We start from the raw sequence: 15486 nt of genomic DNA on the forward strand, positions 1-15486 counted from the left end.
TTGGACACATTTATTCTTCTATTGCCTGGCTTCATGGGCAATTTGGTTCGTCCTCTCAATTATACACATCATTTGCATTTATATATTCTTCCACATTTCAGAAAATTTTGCCCAGTTCCGGAGAATTTGGATTCCAACTCAAACGAACTTTGAACCCGCACTAGTGGAGAACTTGGAATTAGTGTCGGCTGTTTATGAGTATTAGTGTCGGACATTAGGCGACACTAATCGGGCTGATACTAATACTTTGTAAATAGCCGACACTAAAAGTAAGGCATTAGTGTCGGCTATTTATTAAATGGCCGACACTAATACTAACTTTTAGTGTCGGCTATTTCTTAAAAAGCCGACACTAATAAGTATTAGTGTCGGCTATTTATTAAATGGCCGACACTAATACTTATTAGTGTCGGCTTTTTAATAAATAGCCGACACTAATGTTTTTTTTTTAAAAAAAATAAATTTCAAAAATTCACTATAAATCATAGAAAATTCTAAAAATGAAATTTTTTGTTCTGGAATGCTCATATATTTTTGCTGAACTATATATAAAACAAAGATATCAAATAATTAATCATAATTTACAAATAACACTCACTAAATAAAATATCATCCAAATTGCTCATTTATTGTTATCATACAAACCCTAAAACAGAAAATACATAAAAGATACATAAAAGACCCTAAATAAAATATCATACAAACCCTAAAACAGATAATACATAAAAGATACATAAAAGACCCTAAAAACTCTAAAATTATAAAGACTATACCAAAAGTCCATGAAGGAAGACTCGGATCGCGAATCTGAGCCCACAAAATGGTGAAACAAATCATAGATTTGTTTCTCCTCCGGTTTTGGGCTGTGGAGTTCCTGTCAAAATTTCAGCCCGATCCGACGGACGGATCAAAAGTTACGCCCCTTTTCGTGAAGCATGCGCATGACCATATCGGAGAGAAGCGTGAAGCGAAGTGAAGTCCCTGTGGAGTTCCTGTCACATCTTCTGGTATTCGCCTAGAAGAAGCGGCTAGGTTTGAGAAGATCAGATCGGAGAGAAGGGTGCGTTTTTAAACCCTAGGCGTGCGTTTGAAAGAGGTGCGCGGGACTTAAAATGAAATTTTTTTAGCTTTAGTGTAGGCTGTTTATAAATAGGCGACACTAATAACTGAGAATTAGTGTTGGCTGCCGACACTAATTGTTAAGTATTAGTGTCGGTTGTTTATAAATAGCCGACACTAATTCTCAGTTATTAGTGTCGCCTACATATAAATAGCCGACACTAATATTATTAGTGTCGGTGTTTTGTAAACGACCGATACTAAAGTATTAGTGTCGGTTTTTTAAGACGACACTAATTGTATGTTCTCCACTAGTGCCGGACTGTCCGATAAGCTTTGACAAATATTAAAGGAGCTTCCTTGATTCAAATTTGAACCGGATTGACACAGATTCTAATGGGATAGTCCGAACCCAAACTCAGATTTTGAGTTACTCCCTCTTCCAAACGTAATTACTAATTATCCAATAAAAATGTAAAACCAGTAATCCTTCTTAAATTAAAACTTTGCACGAAATCGCAGTAGTGCACTATATTACTCTATCCTACAAGCACACGTACCAACAAGGATTACTGGTATTTTGGTACGTGTGCTTGTAGAATATGCAGTGATAACACTGAATCCCCATTTATGTTAGGGTCATCTGCAGATATTATTATTGTGTGCTTGATTTAGTCTTCTTGTTGTTCTTGTCACTGCATTGTATTCTTCTTGTATCTTGTTTACCAATTGAACTATTTCTTTGTTAATTCCTCTGAAGATACGACTGCATCTCTCCCGCCAGATTATAAATCGTGCTATGATCATGACTTGTCTTGTTTTTGTGCTCAGTTTGCTTTACTAGTTTTGCATTCTTTATTCAGTTGGCATTACAAAATGAGAAGATTGTTAGGCTTTTGTTTAAAGTGGAAAGCCGCTTTGATACTTCAATCTGCCATGTGACACTGTCATCATGTTGTGTCCTTATATGCTCTACTAGGGAAAGCCACTTTGATACTTCAATCTGGCTCATTATGGCTCATGGTGCTTCGGGCATTGGTTTGCTCATTACTCGTACGTGGTCCCACATGGCGATATTAGAAATTTAGAATGACATCATCTGCCATGTGAGTCCCACTGGCGTGGTGCTGACTCCACCGTCATCATGCTGTGTCCGTATGCTCTGAGGTAACAGAAAATTTATGTTTATATCTGTCCAATCCGGTCCGAAGAGAACGAGTGAGAACTGAATCGAGTTTCCTCTTTGGGAAGCCAACTCCGCTCCGCTGCTCTCCAAATAGGAGAGCATGACTCTATTATTCTAAATCCGACCGTTTATCTGTGTTGTGATTCGTGCATGAAAAAATTCAACGGTTAGATTTTGAATAAAATGATCATGCTCTCTTGTTTGGAGAGCAGCGGACTGACATCCCCTCTTTGGGCCTAATAATATGTCGCATAAATGAGAGAAACAGGTAGCTACAGCCCGAAAGCTTTGTGTTATGGGTCTGTTATTAGAATTAATATGGATGATTATGGGCCGAAATATATAAATTATTTCACTGGTCTGTAGGGTTTGTTGTCTGGTGGAAACCTCTTGGTAAGATAGTAATTAACTGGAGCAGCTATTAGAGCATCTTTAGAGGAAAAGCTGCCATCGGAATGATATAAACATAACTATTAATTCTGTTACTAATGTGATAATTACATTACTAATTGTATAGATTTAGAGTTAATTATTCATTTGGAAAATTTGTATCATTAGCAATCTTACTAATTACAATTTATTTGCGTTTGTCAATTACAAAATGTAAAAAAAAAAAATGAATTGTGTGAATGTTAAAGAAAATATATAAAACTAGAGGCTTTAAAAGTTAAGAATAACTGTTGTAACATGTTTAGGAATCAAATGGGAAGTTTAAAATTGTAGAATCAAACATTAAAATATCAATAACTTAAGAACCATATCTGTAATGAGAATAAATTGTATTTGCAATCATTTTTATGCGGCCATTTTTATTAATATCCTTAAAGGAAAGAAAATTTTAAAAATACCCTCCGATTTAATTTTTTTTTTTAAATGTCCCGACCGTCTGGGCTTGGGGCGGCTCAAAGCACCAAGCGAACCGCCCCCTGCAGGGGTGGGTCACTCCTCTAGCAGACCGCCCCCCACGGGCGGTCCACTTTTTTTTTTTTTTTAGAGATTCTAGTATTTGATTTAAATAATTTTGTGAAGAAAAAGTTTTCTTGTTTATAGTGTATGCCAAAAAATAAGACATTTGATATATTTATGAAGTGATGTCGTAACTCTTTAAAACTTTAATTTTTTTGGTCAGTTAGATATCACAAGTCTAAATGTAACAGTAATTAAGGACTTGACCTTTATTCAAAAATTTCCAAGCTCTGACAACTTGTTGATCTTCTTCTCTTTATTTATGGTACTAAAACAGTAGTTTAGAGCTACTAAAATATGTTCAAATCTCAAATTAGATCTCTGTCCATGCGCAAAGCACCCTAGACTGACCTCTGGTATGGTACTAAGTCCAAACTCCGCAGCCAAGCACTAGGCAAAGGCCATTGGTATAGTGCAATGCAATAAAAACATCAAATTTGACCTCTGCTAGTAAATTAGCAATTTTAGATTGATATAGGAACCAAACTACAAAAGTGATTACACTAGCATGTAGAGCATTCAAAAATACACAAAATTGACACAAATTTCAATTTATTTGGATTTTTCTACAGTTAGTTATGAATTTTCAAAGTTTAGTTTTCGAAAAAACTTTAAACAGCCATAACTTTGGCTACGAGAGTCGGATTTGTGCGTATGAGCACTTTTTGGAACAGGGAGGACGAGATGAATCCGATTTGCCCGGGTGGTACATCAGACATCATCGCATCGGAAGCATCAGAATTTCAAAAAAAACGTCATTTAGTGCCTCAAAAATCCATTTTAAGTTTTCGTTCGACGGTAGGCATTAAAAAATAGCGATTTTCAAACCATCTTAATAAATAGTAAAAAAAATTAAAAAAATGTAAAATTTGATCTCTAAGCACATTTTAATATAGATTAAACATCTAATGGTTTGTATATGTGTATATGTGTATATGTGTATGTATATATGTATATGTGTATATGTGTATATGTATATATGTGTATATGCAGTGGCGGAGCCACAGTGGCACAGGGGTAGGCAGCTACCTACCCCTGGAATTTCTTCTTCTTCTTTTGACTAGGTTCTTCGATAGGTCTTGCCTACCTCTGGATTCAATTCAGAGTACCAATTGTCAGTTCAGATTTCAGAGATGGTTTGTGAGTTGTTTAATCTAATTAGGAAAGAAATGTATTTTTAAATCTTTCTTCAATTTGGCAATGCACATGCAATTTTACAACCGATTCGATAGGCATAATGCAATTTGGTAGGCGGACGAAGGCGGTTCGAATCCGAACCCGTTTAAAAAAAATATTTGAATCCGATTTCTGCCCACCCCTGACTCAAATCCTGGCTATGCCACTGTGTATATGTGTATATGTGTATATGTGTATATGTATATATGTGTTATGTATATATGTGTATATGTGTATATGTGTTATATTTAGAATTGTGATATCCAACCGACAAATAAAATCAAAGTTATAAAGAGTTATGACATCAGTTCATAAATATATCAAATGTCTTATTTTTTGACAGACATACACTCTAAATAAGAAAAAAATTTCTTCACAAAATTATTTAAATCAAATATTAGAATCTCTAAAAAAAAAAACGGACCGCCCGTGAGGGGGGCGCGGTCTGCTTGGGGGATATGAATCTGCTGTTTTTCCGATCCTAACCATTCAAAATTTTCTATTCACGTATCTCTATAAAGAAACTTTTTTATGCACAAATCTCAACAAATTTGAATGGTTGAGATCCGAAAATCAGCAGAGTTCATTCCCTGCTTGGGATGTGGCCCGCCTCTGTAACCAGCGGTTTGCTTGGTTTTTGGACCGCCCGTAGGCTCAGTGGTCGGGGCATTTTTTAAAAAATACCAAATCGGAGGGCATTTTTAATTATTTTTTTTAAGGGTATTAAAAAAATGGCCGATTTTTATGTAACAGCTGCAAAAAAATGATTGTTAATATCGAATTTGATGAAAATTATCTCAAATTTAATATGCAAAATTAGTTTTCAAATTATCTCAAATTTAATACACTACATAAGTTGTATATAACACATCTTTAATATTTTTTTTCATTTTGATAATTGTTCATTGGTTGTCAGTGTCATGTAATAAATACTTTCATATGAATTTATTGTAAATAAAAATAATCTATTCATATGAATTTACTTATTTGAAAAAACAGAGTTTCAATGAAATGTATCTGGTCTAACATTTTGGCCCGGGAGATAAGGAGGGAAATAAATATGCTGCGATTCAAAAATCTCTGCAATCCCTGCGATTCTAAATCTTTCCCTTCACATTCTACAATGCACAAATTTCAAGGAGTAATTATTTTTTATGTGCAAATCTCTAAGCAAATGATTTATTTCCGATAAGGAGTGTATGAGTGTATCTCATACGGTATCGCAAGGGAAAAAGATTAGCTCCCAGCCGAGCCAAATTAAAACAGACGTGCCTTGAGTACGAAACTCCTTTAAGATTTGTGCCAAATTTAAACGAACAGTTCGGATCGTACTCCCCCAATCCCCATGGTCCTCACTTATCCGAAATTCGGTGAAGATCCTAATATCACTTTCAAACCGGATATAACTGCCACAATCTTATTACCAATAGCAACCAATCGATTACAATTATATTATATATATTTTTTAGAAAAGAAGTTCGAACGATAGATAGTGAAAGATTAATCCAGGAAACTTGATTGAAAATGAAAACGGTGTACCTGGACATTAGGCAGCGAGCCGTAAAGGACTTGAATGGAACGAAAAAGTTAAAACCAAATTTGGAGATGCGGGGTATCGATCCCCGTACCTCTCGCATGCTAAGCGAGCGCTCTACCATCTGAGCTACATCCCCACAGACGACTATTTTATCATATTCTTTTAATTCTTAATAATTAATTTAAAGTCTCGCATCCCTCAATTCACAACGAAACAACGATCAAAATTGATAGAACAGAACTTCATGACTATATCATATGGGAATATATTTTGCCTCTCTACCGAACGCTTCAATTCTCATTGTAAAGGACTACATTTAATGGCTTTTGACCTTTTGTTGCATGTGTTTGATAATAAGCTGGTGTCGTTGTATTCGAAAATTAAGATCAATTAATAATGATTGTTAAATTGTTATAATATAGATGTTGCAATCTAAAATTGATGACATGATAATTCATTTATTGAGAACTAGTTTTTTGATCTATGTGACAAAGATAATATTTTTCAAGAGGTTGTAGATATTATATAATTGGATGACTAGACTTTTTTTTTTTTTTTTTTAAAAGTGAGTTAAATAGTCATAAAATGAACACATTCAATTCAATTTGTAATGAAGAATAGAATTTATTATGTACGGAAATTTAAAATTTTGTCATGTGAGACTTAAACTCGACACGTGACAACAAATATTAAATTCCATAATAAGAGAAGCTTATTATTATCATAAGTGAAATAAAATATATTAAATAATTTCTCATATATATAAATGGGTCAGATCGAATTGATTGGTGATCTGACGAGCCGAGTAAGTATTTTTAAGATAAAGGATTTGTATTTCCTGTTTCTGTAACTGTTTACTGATTTAATATAGCACCTGGCAGCCTCTGCCTGGTTTCACTTCAAAAAAGAGTAAATATTTTTAAGAGAGCAGTTTTAACTTTATGTAGCGTACAGACTACATAATCAAATAACACTATATATAGTTTGTGCACTGCATGAAACCAAAACTGCTCTTTTGCAATCTTTATCTGATGAGCCGGATGTGAATAAGATTAACTCTAATTTGACATCGAATCGAATCGAATCTAACTTGATCATCTAAAAAATTATAAACTATTTATCTCTGAAATTTTAACTTCCTAGATTAGAAAATGCCGAAATAAGCAAGTCGAACAATACATACGTTAAACCCATCCAGGATTTAGGCCGAAATTCAGAAAAAAGTTGAGGCAATAAATTAAAATACAATATTATTTTAATTCCCATCAATGTCTAATTCCCTCTATTCCCAAATAAATGGATATTTGTTTCGATGACGCCAACTTAGTCGGCAGTTATTTGCTTTAGAGAATGTACTTATAATAAAATAGGCAACGCATGGTGCAGATTCATAGCATCTTTTGTGCCATAATACAAGGCTTTGAAGTTTGAATCACTAAATTCCGGTCACTCCACTTTCAATATCAAGCAACCATACGGGCTTCCACTCAAAAAAAAAAAAAAATAAGCAACCAGCTTATTTATTTTATATTTTATATCTTTTATTTTCTCTATAAATCACATTTGTGTCTTTCTCAAAACCAACTCATACACAAAGTTATTTTAAGCATGGAGGAAGAGGAACTACTAAATCACAAAATTGAACAAAATCATGCACTTTCATACAGTGCTCCTCTCTATCTCTACTACACAAACACCTCTTCTCATGTCTTTGATTCTACTAATGAATTTAGCGATTTCAATTTCGAACCATACCAGCAGACCGAGACTCCCCCAGACTCAACCACCACATCATTCGCCGACGAATTATTCGATAGCGGAGTTTTGCTTCCTCTGAAACTTCCACCGCGTCTTCAAAATTTCGGCAAGTCGAGTTCGGGTTCCACTTCACCTAATAAGAGTTCATTTGCTAGACCAAATCTAAGCAAGCGCGGGGATTTTGATCCTTTCTCGGTTGCATTACAAAAAATAAGGAAAGAAGAAAATTGTGAACGTCGTCGAGATATGCAGCCTCCGAGGAGGTCTCGATCATTGTCGCCTCTAAGAAATATTAATTGGGTTCGAAAGAGAGAGAAAGACCTTGAAAAATTAAATTCAAGTAGGAAAATAATTCTACAATCAGATGAGGGACTGGCTGGAAATGGAGATAATAGTGATATGACTACTGGTAAAAATAATTCCAGAAAGAGGAAACAAATTGTTCTAAGGATGATGAAGAGGCCAAATGTGAATTATAAACAAGGTCTCTTCACATGCTTTGGATTTGGGGGTATGAAAAATAAAGATGTGCTTTTTAAGTAGCGGATATATTTCCATATATAATATTTTCTTCATGTCAAATCTGCTTTAACCTAGTTTACATGTTCCACTAGCCAATTTGACGCGCTATTATTTTTATGGGATAATGAAACCACATCTTTTTAATTTTCTTTGTTTTAGTTTTTGAAATTTTAATTATGACGTCAATTTTTTTTCCCCTTTCCTCTTCAAATTTTCAATATGTCACACTTATCCCCTGCCGCAAACATCAATTAACTATATAGTGATAAATGACTAAAATATCCATAAACATACATACTATAAATTAGAAAAAATATTAAAAAAATCAATTATGAAATATATCTATAAGTTGTTGGAATTTAAACATTAGAAAACTCAAAATTTTCATTTAATATGTTTGCATAGAATCTCCGATTGATTTATCAGTACATGATTATCTTCTTTTGATATTACCGTTGGAGTTAATTAGTTGTCATTAGATATATGGGCTGTCATTTTTCATTAAATTTGAATAACATCTTTTCATAAGACTTATCCCTTAATATTGCACCGTTTGACATCCGGCAATGAGTTGGCATCTTATCAATTTCTAAACATTTTCATAAACTAGCCGTTGTATAATCCGCTATTTATACTCTATAATATTTCGCTGATTGATTAACTCTCTGGTTTTATTTCTCTCACACTCTTTCGCTATTTAATTAAGAAAGTTCACTCTACTGCATATATCTTCTGTCACTCCCACATAATATTTTCCATTTTATCCCAATTTTGATTAAATTATGATGTATGCTAGATATTGAGGAGTTATCGTTAATTGCATTCATGACATGTCTAGGGAGCAACAATCTCGGATTATCTTCATTGTAGTTCCATCTTGCACGATGAGACATAATAAGTTTAAGAAAAGTACTTCGCACGATCCGGATAACTCTATTTCAGTTTGATTTATTTTAGTTAATTTTTAACTATCCGAATATTATCAAAATTTATAAAACTAAAAAAATTAAAAGAGAAGGCAATAACATCATCATCACCGTATATTCCTTGTCACGTAACTAAATGAGTAGAGTTAATTAAATGTATCATTGATTTTGTACTCCAATTAGGGCTGCAACCAAATCGAACTGAATCGAACTTATCTCAGTTTGAGTTTGACTTGAATTAATTTCGAACTAAGTTTGGTTTGAATTAATTTCGAATCGAATTTTTTACGAACTCAATTTCGAATCGAACAAGGAAGAGTGATCGTAGTCGCCGAAAGCAAGAGGTGAAAGTCGTCTAGGATTTTAGAACTGAGAGTGAGAGTAACGACTTACGAGTTATGGCTTATAGTTGGGCGGCCTTATGTTTTAACTTTTAACTCATTAGCAAACATAAGTCATTAGCGAAAATCAACGGTCCACGTTACTTTGAATTTCGAACTAGAATAGTTCACGAACATATTTCGAACGAACCAAGTCTAGATTGAATTAATTTCGAACTATTTCGAATCAAACTCGAATCGAATCACGAACTACAAATTTTTTGTGTAGCCCTAACTCCAATCATACCACACATATTTATCTCTGTTCTCAAAATTCAATCAGTCGATTTGAACCGAACAATATGATCTCCATATTAAATGTGCTTAGAAACCAAATTTTATGTTTTTTGGAAAATTTTATATTATTATTTTTTTAAATAGATACAAAAATCATTGTTTTTGGATGGTTTAGTGATTATGAATCCAAAAGAAAAAAAAATGCAATTCGAAACAAAGTTAAAGAGATTACCGATATTAAAAATTCTCAGTAAGAGAAACAAGACGTAAGGAGGAAAATAAAATTTAATTTTTTTTCGAGAAGTCCTTATTTTATATTTATCTTGATTGGTTATATGTTATTGGGTTCCGAGAGAAAAAAAAATTGTAAACTATAATGCGTCTTAAAGGAGAATGATAATGGACTATTATTTTTTTTACTCTCTCATTCTCATAACCAGATATGTATAAGACCTTAAATTTAATAGCTTATTTTTAATTTTTGAAGTAATAAAGGGGGTCATATTTTAAAATCATTATAATTAGTTAATTAAATTGCATGTATATTAGTTTATAGAATAATGGGTTGAGCCCAGGCCCCAGGCCCAAGCTTCACCCATGTCTCTATCTGTGAAGGAACTTGAATAATCTATTTCAATTGACACAAATAATATTTTTGCGCACACACATGATAGTGTTTTTTAGTACATCTGTTAGTTCTTTTTTTTAGCTTTTGACTTAAATTTAGATACAACCGGATTAAGAAGTCCGATTGACATTCATACATTATGAAATATAATTACTTGTAGCTACAATTGAGTCACGTACAAGTTTCGTGCGTATGATCTATTATGCTTTTCCTCATTATTATTATTTTTAGCTAATTGACACCTATATGCAAGCTAGATGATAGTTGACCTTTAATTCGCAAAATGCCAACCGAATGCTAGCTAATTCTGATTAAAAAAAATTATTCCCCAACTAGAAACCAAAACGGAAATAGGATGTAACATATCAACAAATTTTGACCCAAGAGAGCTAGCAAAAGGTTTGCTTAGATAAAGCAATTAGCAAGTAGCATGTTCCATAAAAATCTATTCTATTCTTCTAGTTGGACTAACACAAGTAGCATGTAAATAAGCTGTGGGATCAGAACCTATGAATCTATGACTGGGGTCCATGCCTCTTGATGAGTATTTTGGATATAGAATTTTATACTTGTTTTTATACTTTTCAGACTTTTAAATTTATGAATCTAAATACTTAAAGAAATGTTAGTTACAAGCGCACAATCTATCATTGTAGTACTTTGGGTATCGATTCACAGGAAAATCGGGAAATACTAATCTTTTACTCTATTGATTCGTTTCAAATTTGTGTAAGAAAGTAAATATTGATTAAGGGTTTGTTTGTTCTAACTTCCTAAAGTTTGGGTTCAATATCCGAGAAGATGAGATTCAAAACAATAAAAGTAAAAAAGGAAAGTAAAATAGAATCTTGGTTACTTTCAAGAATTGGGAAGATCTAGGGGGCATTCGGTCTACAATCCCTTGCTAATTTTATCTATTTGGTTTTGTTTGAATTCATGTATAATTTGATGAGGTTTCTAACCTAAAGTGTTAAAAATGGTCACTTTCGTGAATTAATAACGTGCCTAGATAGTTTCAGACTTCACCGTCGTTCATCACCCTAGCTATCTAGACCCATTAAGCTCTTGTTAGCCCATTTCAACTAATTATTGATACAAGTATTTTGGTGAGGTGGGTAAATGTTCCTCGAATTTTAGGTGCTGTCACCATCCTAAAGGGATATTTAACAATCTTTTGCACACAAAATACATATTAATACTTAGTCAATCTAGATGTCCTATGTAGGGGTTTGACTTTACTTTCGTTCATCACTAAACCGTAACCCTTAATTTCTATAGTTCCGAATATGGATATCAAAGTGCGGTCGCTTCTAATCCAAATCCTAAGATATTTGTGTTCATAATTTGGTACTCTCCTCTCGTCCTAACTTCTTTGGATTCTTTGCATTACAAATAAATTTCAAAGCGGGACTACTTCGATTGCAAGTACTCAACTATGTAATCAACACAAATGATAAATCACAGAAATTAACAATCAAATCTCATAAAACAATCATAATAAAAATAAATAACCAAATAAGATAAAATTAAACAAGTTCATACTTTGACCTAAGCCCATAAAGAGAAAACAAGCCTCTCATGGAGATGCAAGTATTTAACAAAGAATTTCATTACAAAGATTGACATAAAACAAAGAGAAATTAAGTAGAAAAATATATTACACCCTTCTCTAGATGAAGAACCATTATTCTTTTTTTTTTTTTGAAACACTCTAGCAGAGGCTGCCAGATTTTATTGAATGGGTAAAGAAAAAATAGAGATTTTATTGAAGAACCCTTATTCTTGCATTCTTCTTGAAATTTTTTTCTTCCTCCTTAAATTGCTTCCTTGATTGCAGAATTTTACGCTAAATATTGGTGGAGAAGAGATTTTGAGAGATAAAATTGATCTTTGCGAGGGGGGCGAGGGGGGCGAGGGGGCGGTCCGTTTGGGATGTGGCCCGCCTCTGCTAGGGGCAGTTCGCTAAGATTTTTGGGCCGCCCTAGGCCCAGGCGACCGGGGTATTTGTAAAAAAAAAAAAAAACCCGAATTCAGCACTATTTTTAAAATTTTCTTTTTTGGGGGTATTAATAAAAATGGCCGCAATAATTTAAACAACATTGATGTGGCATTCACCATTAAACTGTCAATCACTGTAGTCATTTTCATTTTACCAATTTATTCGGTGTACACAGCTGTCAAGAAAATGATTTATAACCAAGGATTAATTAGATAGCTTAAACGGTTAAACCTATTCAATCACAAACGACTTCTCCGGATGACAAATCGCCACATCCCACATGGGACACATGCCTCCTAATTCTTTTTTTCGTTTTCCTTTTTTGCAAAATTGGGTCTAATTCTAGTTTTTTTAGACATGTTGGCCCCCTGTCTAGTCATTAAGCTTGATCAGGTAGCACACGTTAGGCAAAAAGTGATATTAGGCAAAAAAAAGTTGTGGGCTTATGGACATCACAGTACGATCAGTTATGGTACTTTATAATGTTCAGATCTGTTTGTGTTATGAATTTATTTCTTCATTTTTAAAATTTAAACAATTAATTTAAATTACTCAACATGATCTTCATAATAAGAATGTATTTCATAACCAAAACATTTTCTTAATAACTTTTTACTATTTTTTTGGTAAGTAAAATATCACATGCTTTAAAGATTTTGGACCATTAAAAAATAGTAATTTTCTATCTATCTAAATAATTGTAAAAGAAAATAAAAAATATATATAATTTGATCTCCAAGAACACTTTTAGATTGAGATTATATTGAGTGCTCTAAGTATGACTTGATTTGCACCTTAAAAAAAAATACACAAGGGCCTCACTCAAATAATAAAATAAATAACAAATTAAGAATTCTAAATCTATGCTTATTTTATCCTTAAATAATATTATATAGAAATAGATACCTTCATTTTTTTTAATGGAGCCTGATAATTGACCCTCAAATACATCTCCGAGCGCGTCCCCCAAATAGTTTAACAGAAAAAACTTTTCAATGTTGTCTAACTTTTATTTCCGGCGTTAATATCCAAACATTTAAATCTCTGTTTATAACATTTTAAAATGTTACAAGCAAGCATTTAAACCTCTATCTTAAAACATTTAAATTCTAAATCTAGATAGTTTTAACTTCTAACTACTTTTGTCTTCAAGTTAAAAGATGAAATATTCCTTTTACTCACCTTTTTTTTCTCTGATCATTCTCGTCAATTTTTTTGATGATCCGTGATGAATTTTTTTAATCTAAAAATACAAATATTTTTTACTCGATTTTCTCTTTCAAATGAGATCCATGAAGAATAACTTTCGAGTTACATTTGTGTCATTTTTTTTACCACTTTAAACTATATGGCTTTCAGTTTTTTTTTTTTTTTTTGGTTCAAAATAATTTAAACCTCTGTTTATAAGCCTTCAAATTTTTCGTATAAACCTTATTAATAACACTTCAAATCTTTATAATAAAGCATATATAACCTCATGTACAAAGAATTTAAAACTTAACAATAACACTGCATGTACAAAGCTAATGTACAAAGTCCTAAAATTTTTAATGGTTGTAGACCGAGATTTAAAAACTTGAAAATTTAAGTTACTCATGAGCTTTACTTTGAATAAAAAACAAATAATTTCAAACTTACTCAAAAGTATTTCTTCATAGATCTTATTTGAAAGATAAAATCGAATAAAAAACGTTCGTATTTTTAGATTTGTAAAATTCATCACGGATCGTCAGGAAAATGGATTAAAATAATCAGAAAAAAAATAAAAATAAAGAGTGGGTGAAATTTTTTTTTTTCTTTTTTGGCTTGAAGAGAAAAGTAGTTAAAGGCTAAAACTATCTAGAAATGCTTTAAGATTTAAATGCTTGTGAATAACATTTTAAAAGGTTATAAACATAGCTTTGAATATTTGAATATTTGCACTGAAAATAAAAGTTAGACAATATTGAAATATTTTTTTGTTAAACTACTTGGGGGACTAGAACATTTCTTTTTTTTTAATATCCACCCTTTCAACAATAATAATATTCAAAAGATAGTTCTCTGAAAAAATCTTGTAACTCTACGTTTGGATGGGCTTGGGTTAGCGCTAACTCAAGAATAGTAATAATCCGAAGTGTTATTTTATGTTTGGACACGTCACACGAAGCGCTCTCTCTTTTGTGTTATGTCACTTTATAATATTCAGATCGGTTTGTGTTATCGACCGATTACACTATATAATCGACATCAGAGATTTAAACGCTTGAACATAGTATTTTAAATTGTGACATCAGATTTTTAAATGGTTATAGACTGAGGTTTAAAAGTTTAAAAATTTTAAGTGCTCATAAACTTTACTTTAAAAAAAAGACTTCAAAATAACTCAAAAGTATTTCTTCATGGATCTCATTTGAAAGAAAAAATCGAGTAGAAAACGTTAATATTTTTAGATTCGTAAAATTCATCATGGATCATCGGAAAAATAGACAAAAATGATCAAAGAAGAATAAAAAATAAAGTGGGTAAAATGAACCTTTCCTTTTTTTTAGCTTCAAGACAAAATAGTTAGGAGTTAAAACTACACATATTTGGAATTTTAATTATTGCAGATAGATGTTTAAATGTTTTTTAGTACTATTGTAAATGTTATAAACAAAACAATAAAACTTGAATTTGAGTGCTAGAAATATAAGTTAGGCAAAATTAGAAAGTTTTTTCTGTTAAACTAGTTGGAGGCGCTCGGGTATGATGGCTTGGGAGCCAAAACATTTCTTCTTCTTTTTGATAGATTTGGGGGTCAAAACATTTCTCTTTCTAAATAGAGAAATAATTGAGAAGATATTTTTTTTTACTTCTAAAAACTCCGACAAATTACTAGTAATTTGACATACTATAGCAATTTATTTTTAACTAGTTCTCATCAAAATAGCGACGGTGATATTGGAGAGAAGATGAAATATTATCTCGCTACTTAAATTTTGAGAATGCAAGAGCTATTATTATTGCAAGGATCATACTCTGTTTTAAACAATTGTGACTTGGTCACATGACACCCAAAAGTAAAACTTGTTAAGAACTTGATTGCGTATAATATCATAGGAATAAATGGCTCTTATTTTGTGAAATTGAT

General features: G+C 32.3%; 1 non-coding gene across 1 annotated transcript; it reads right to left on the bottom strand.

Annotated features, from left to right (window-relative positions):
* Nucleotides 1–5987: 5987 nt before the first annotated feature.
* On the bottom strand, nucleotides 5988–6060 carry TRNAA-AGC (transfer RNA alanine (anticodon AGC)). The gene has a single exon. It is a non-coding gene; the product is annotated as a tRNA-Ala (tRNA).
* Nucleotides 6061–15486: the final 9426 nt, after the last annotated feature.

This window comes from Carex rostrata, chromosome 16, assembly GCF_964058835.1.
Source record: "Carex rostrata chromosome 16, lpCarRost1.2, whole genome shotgun sequence".
NCBI classification, from domain to species: Eukaryota; Viridiplantae; Streptophyta; class Magnoliopsida; order Poales; family Cyperaceae; genus Carex; species Carex rostrata.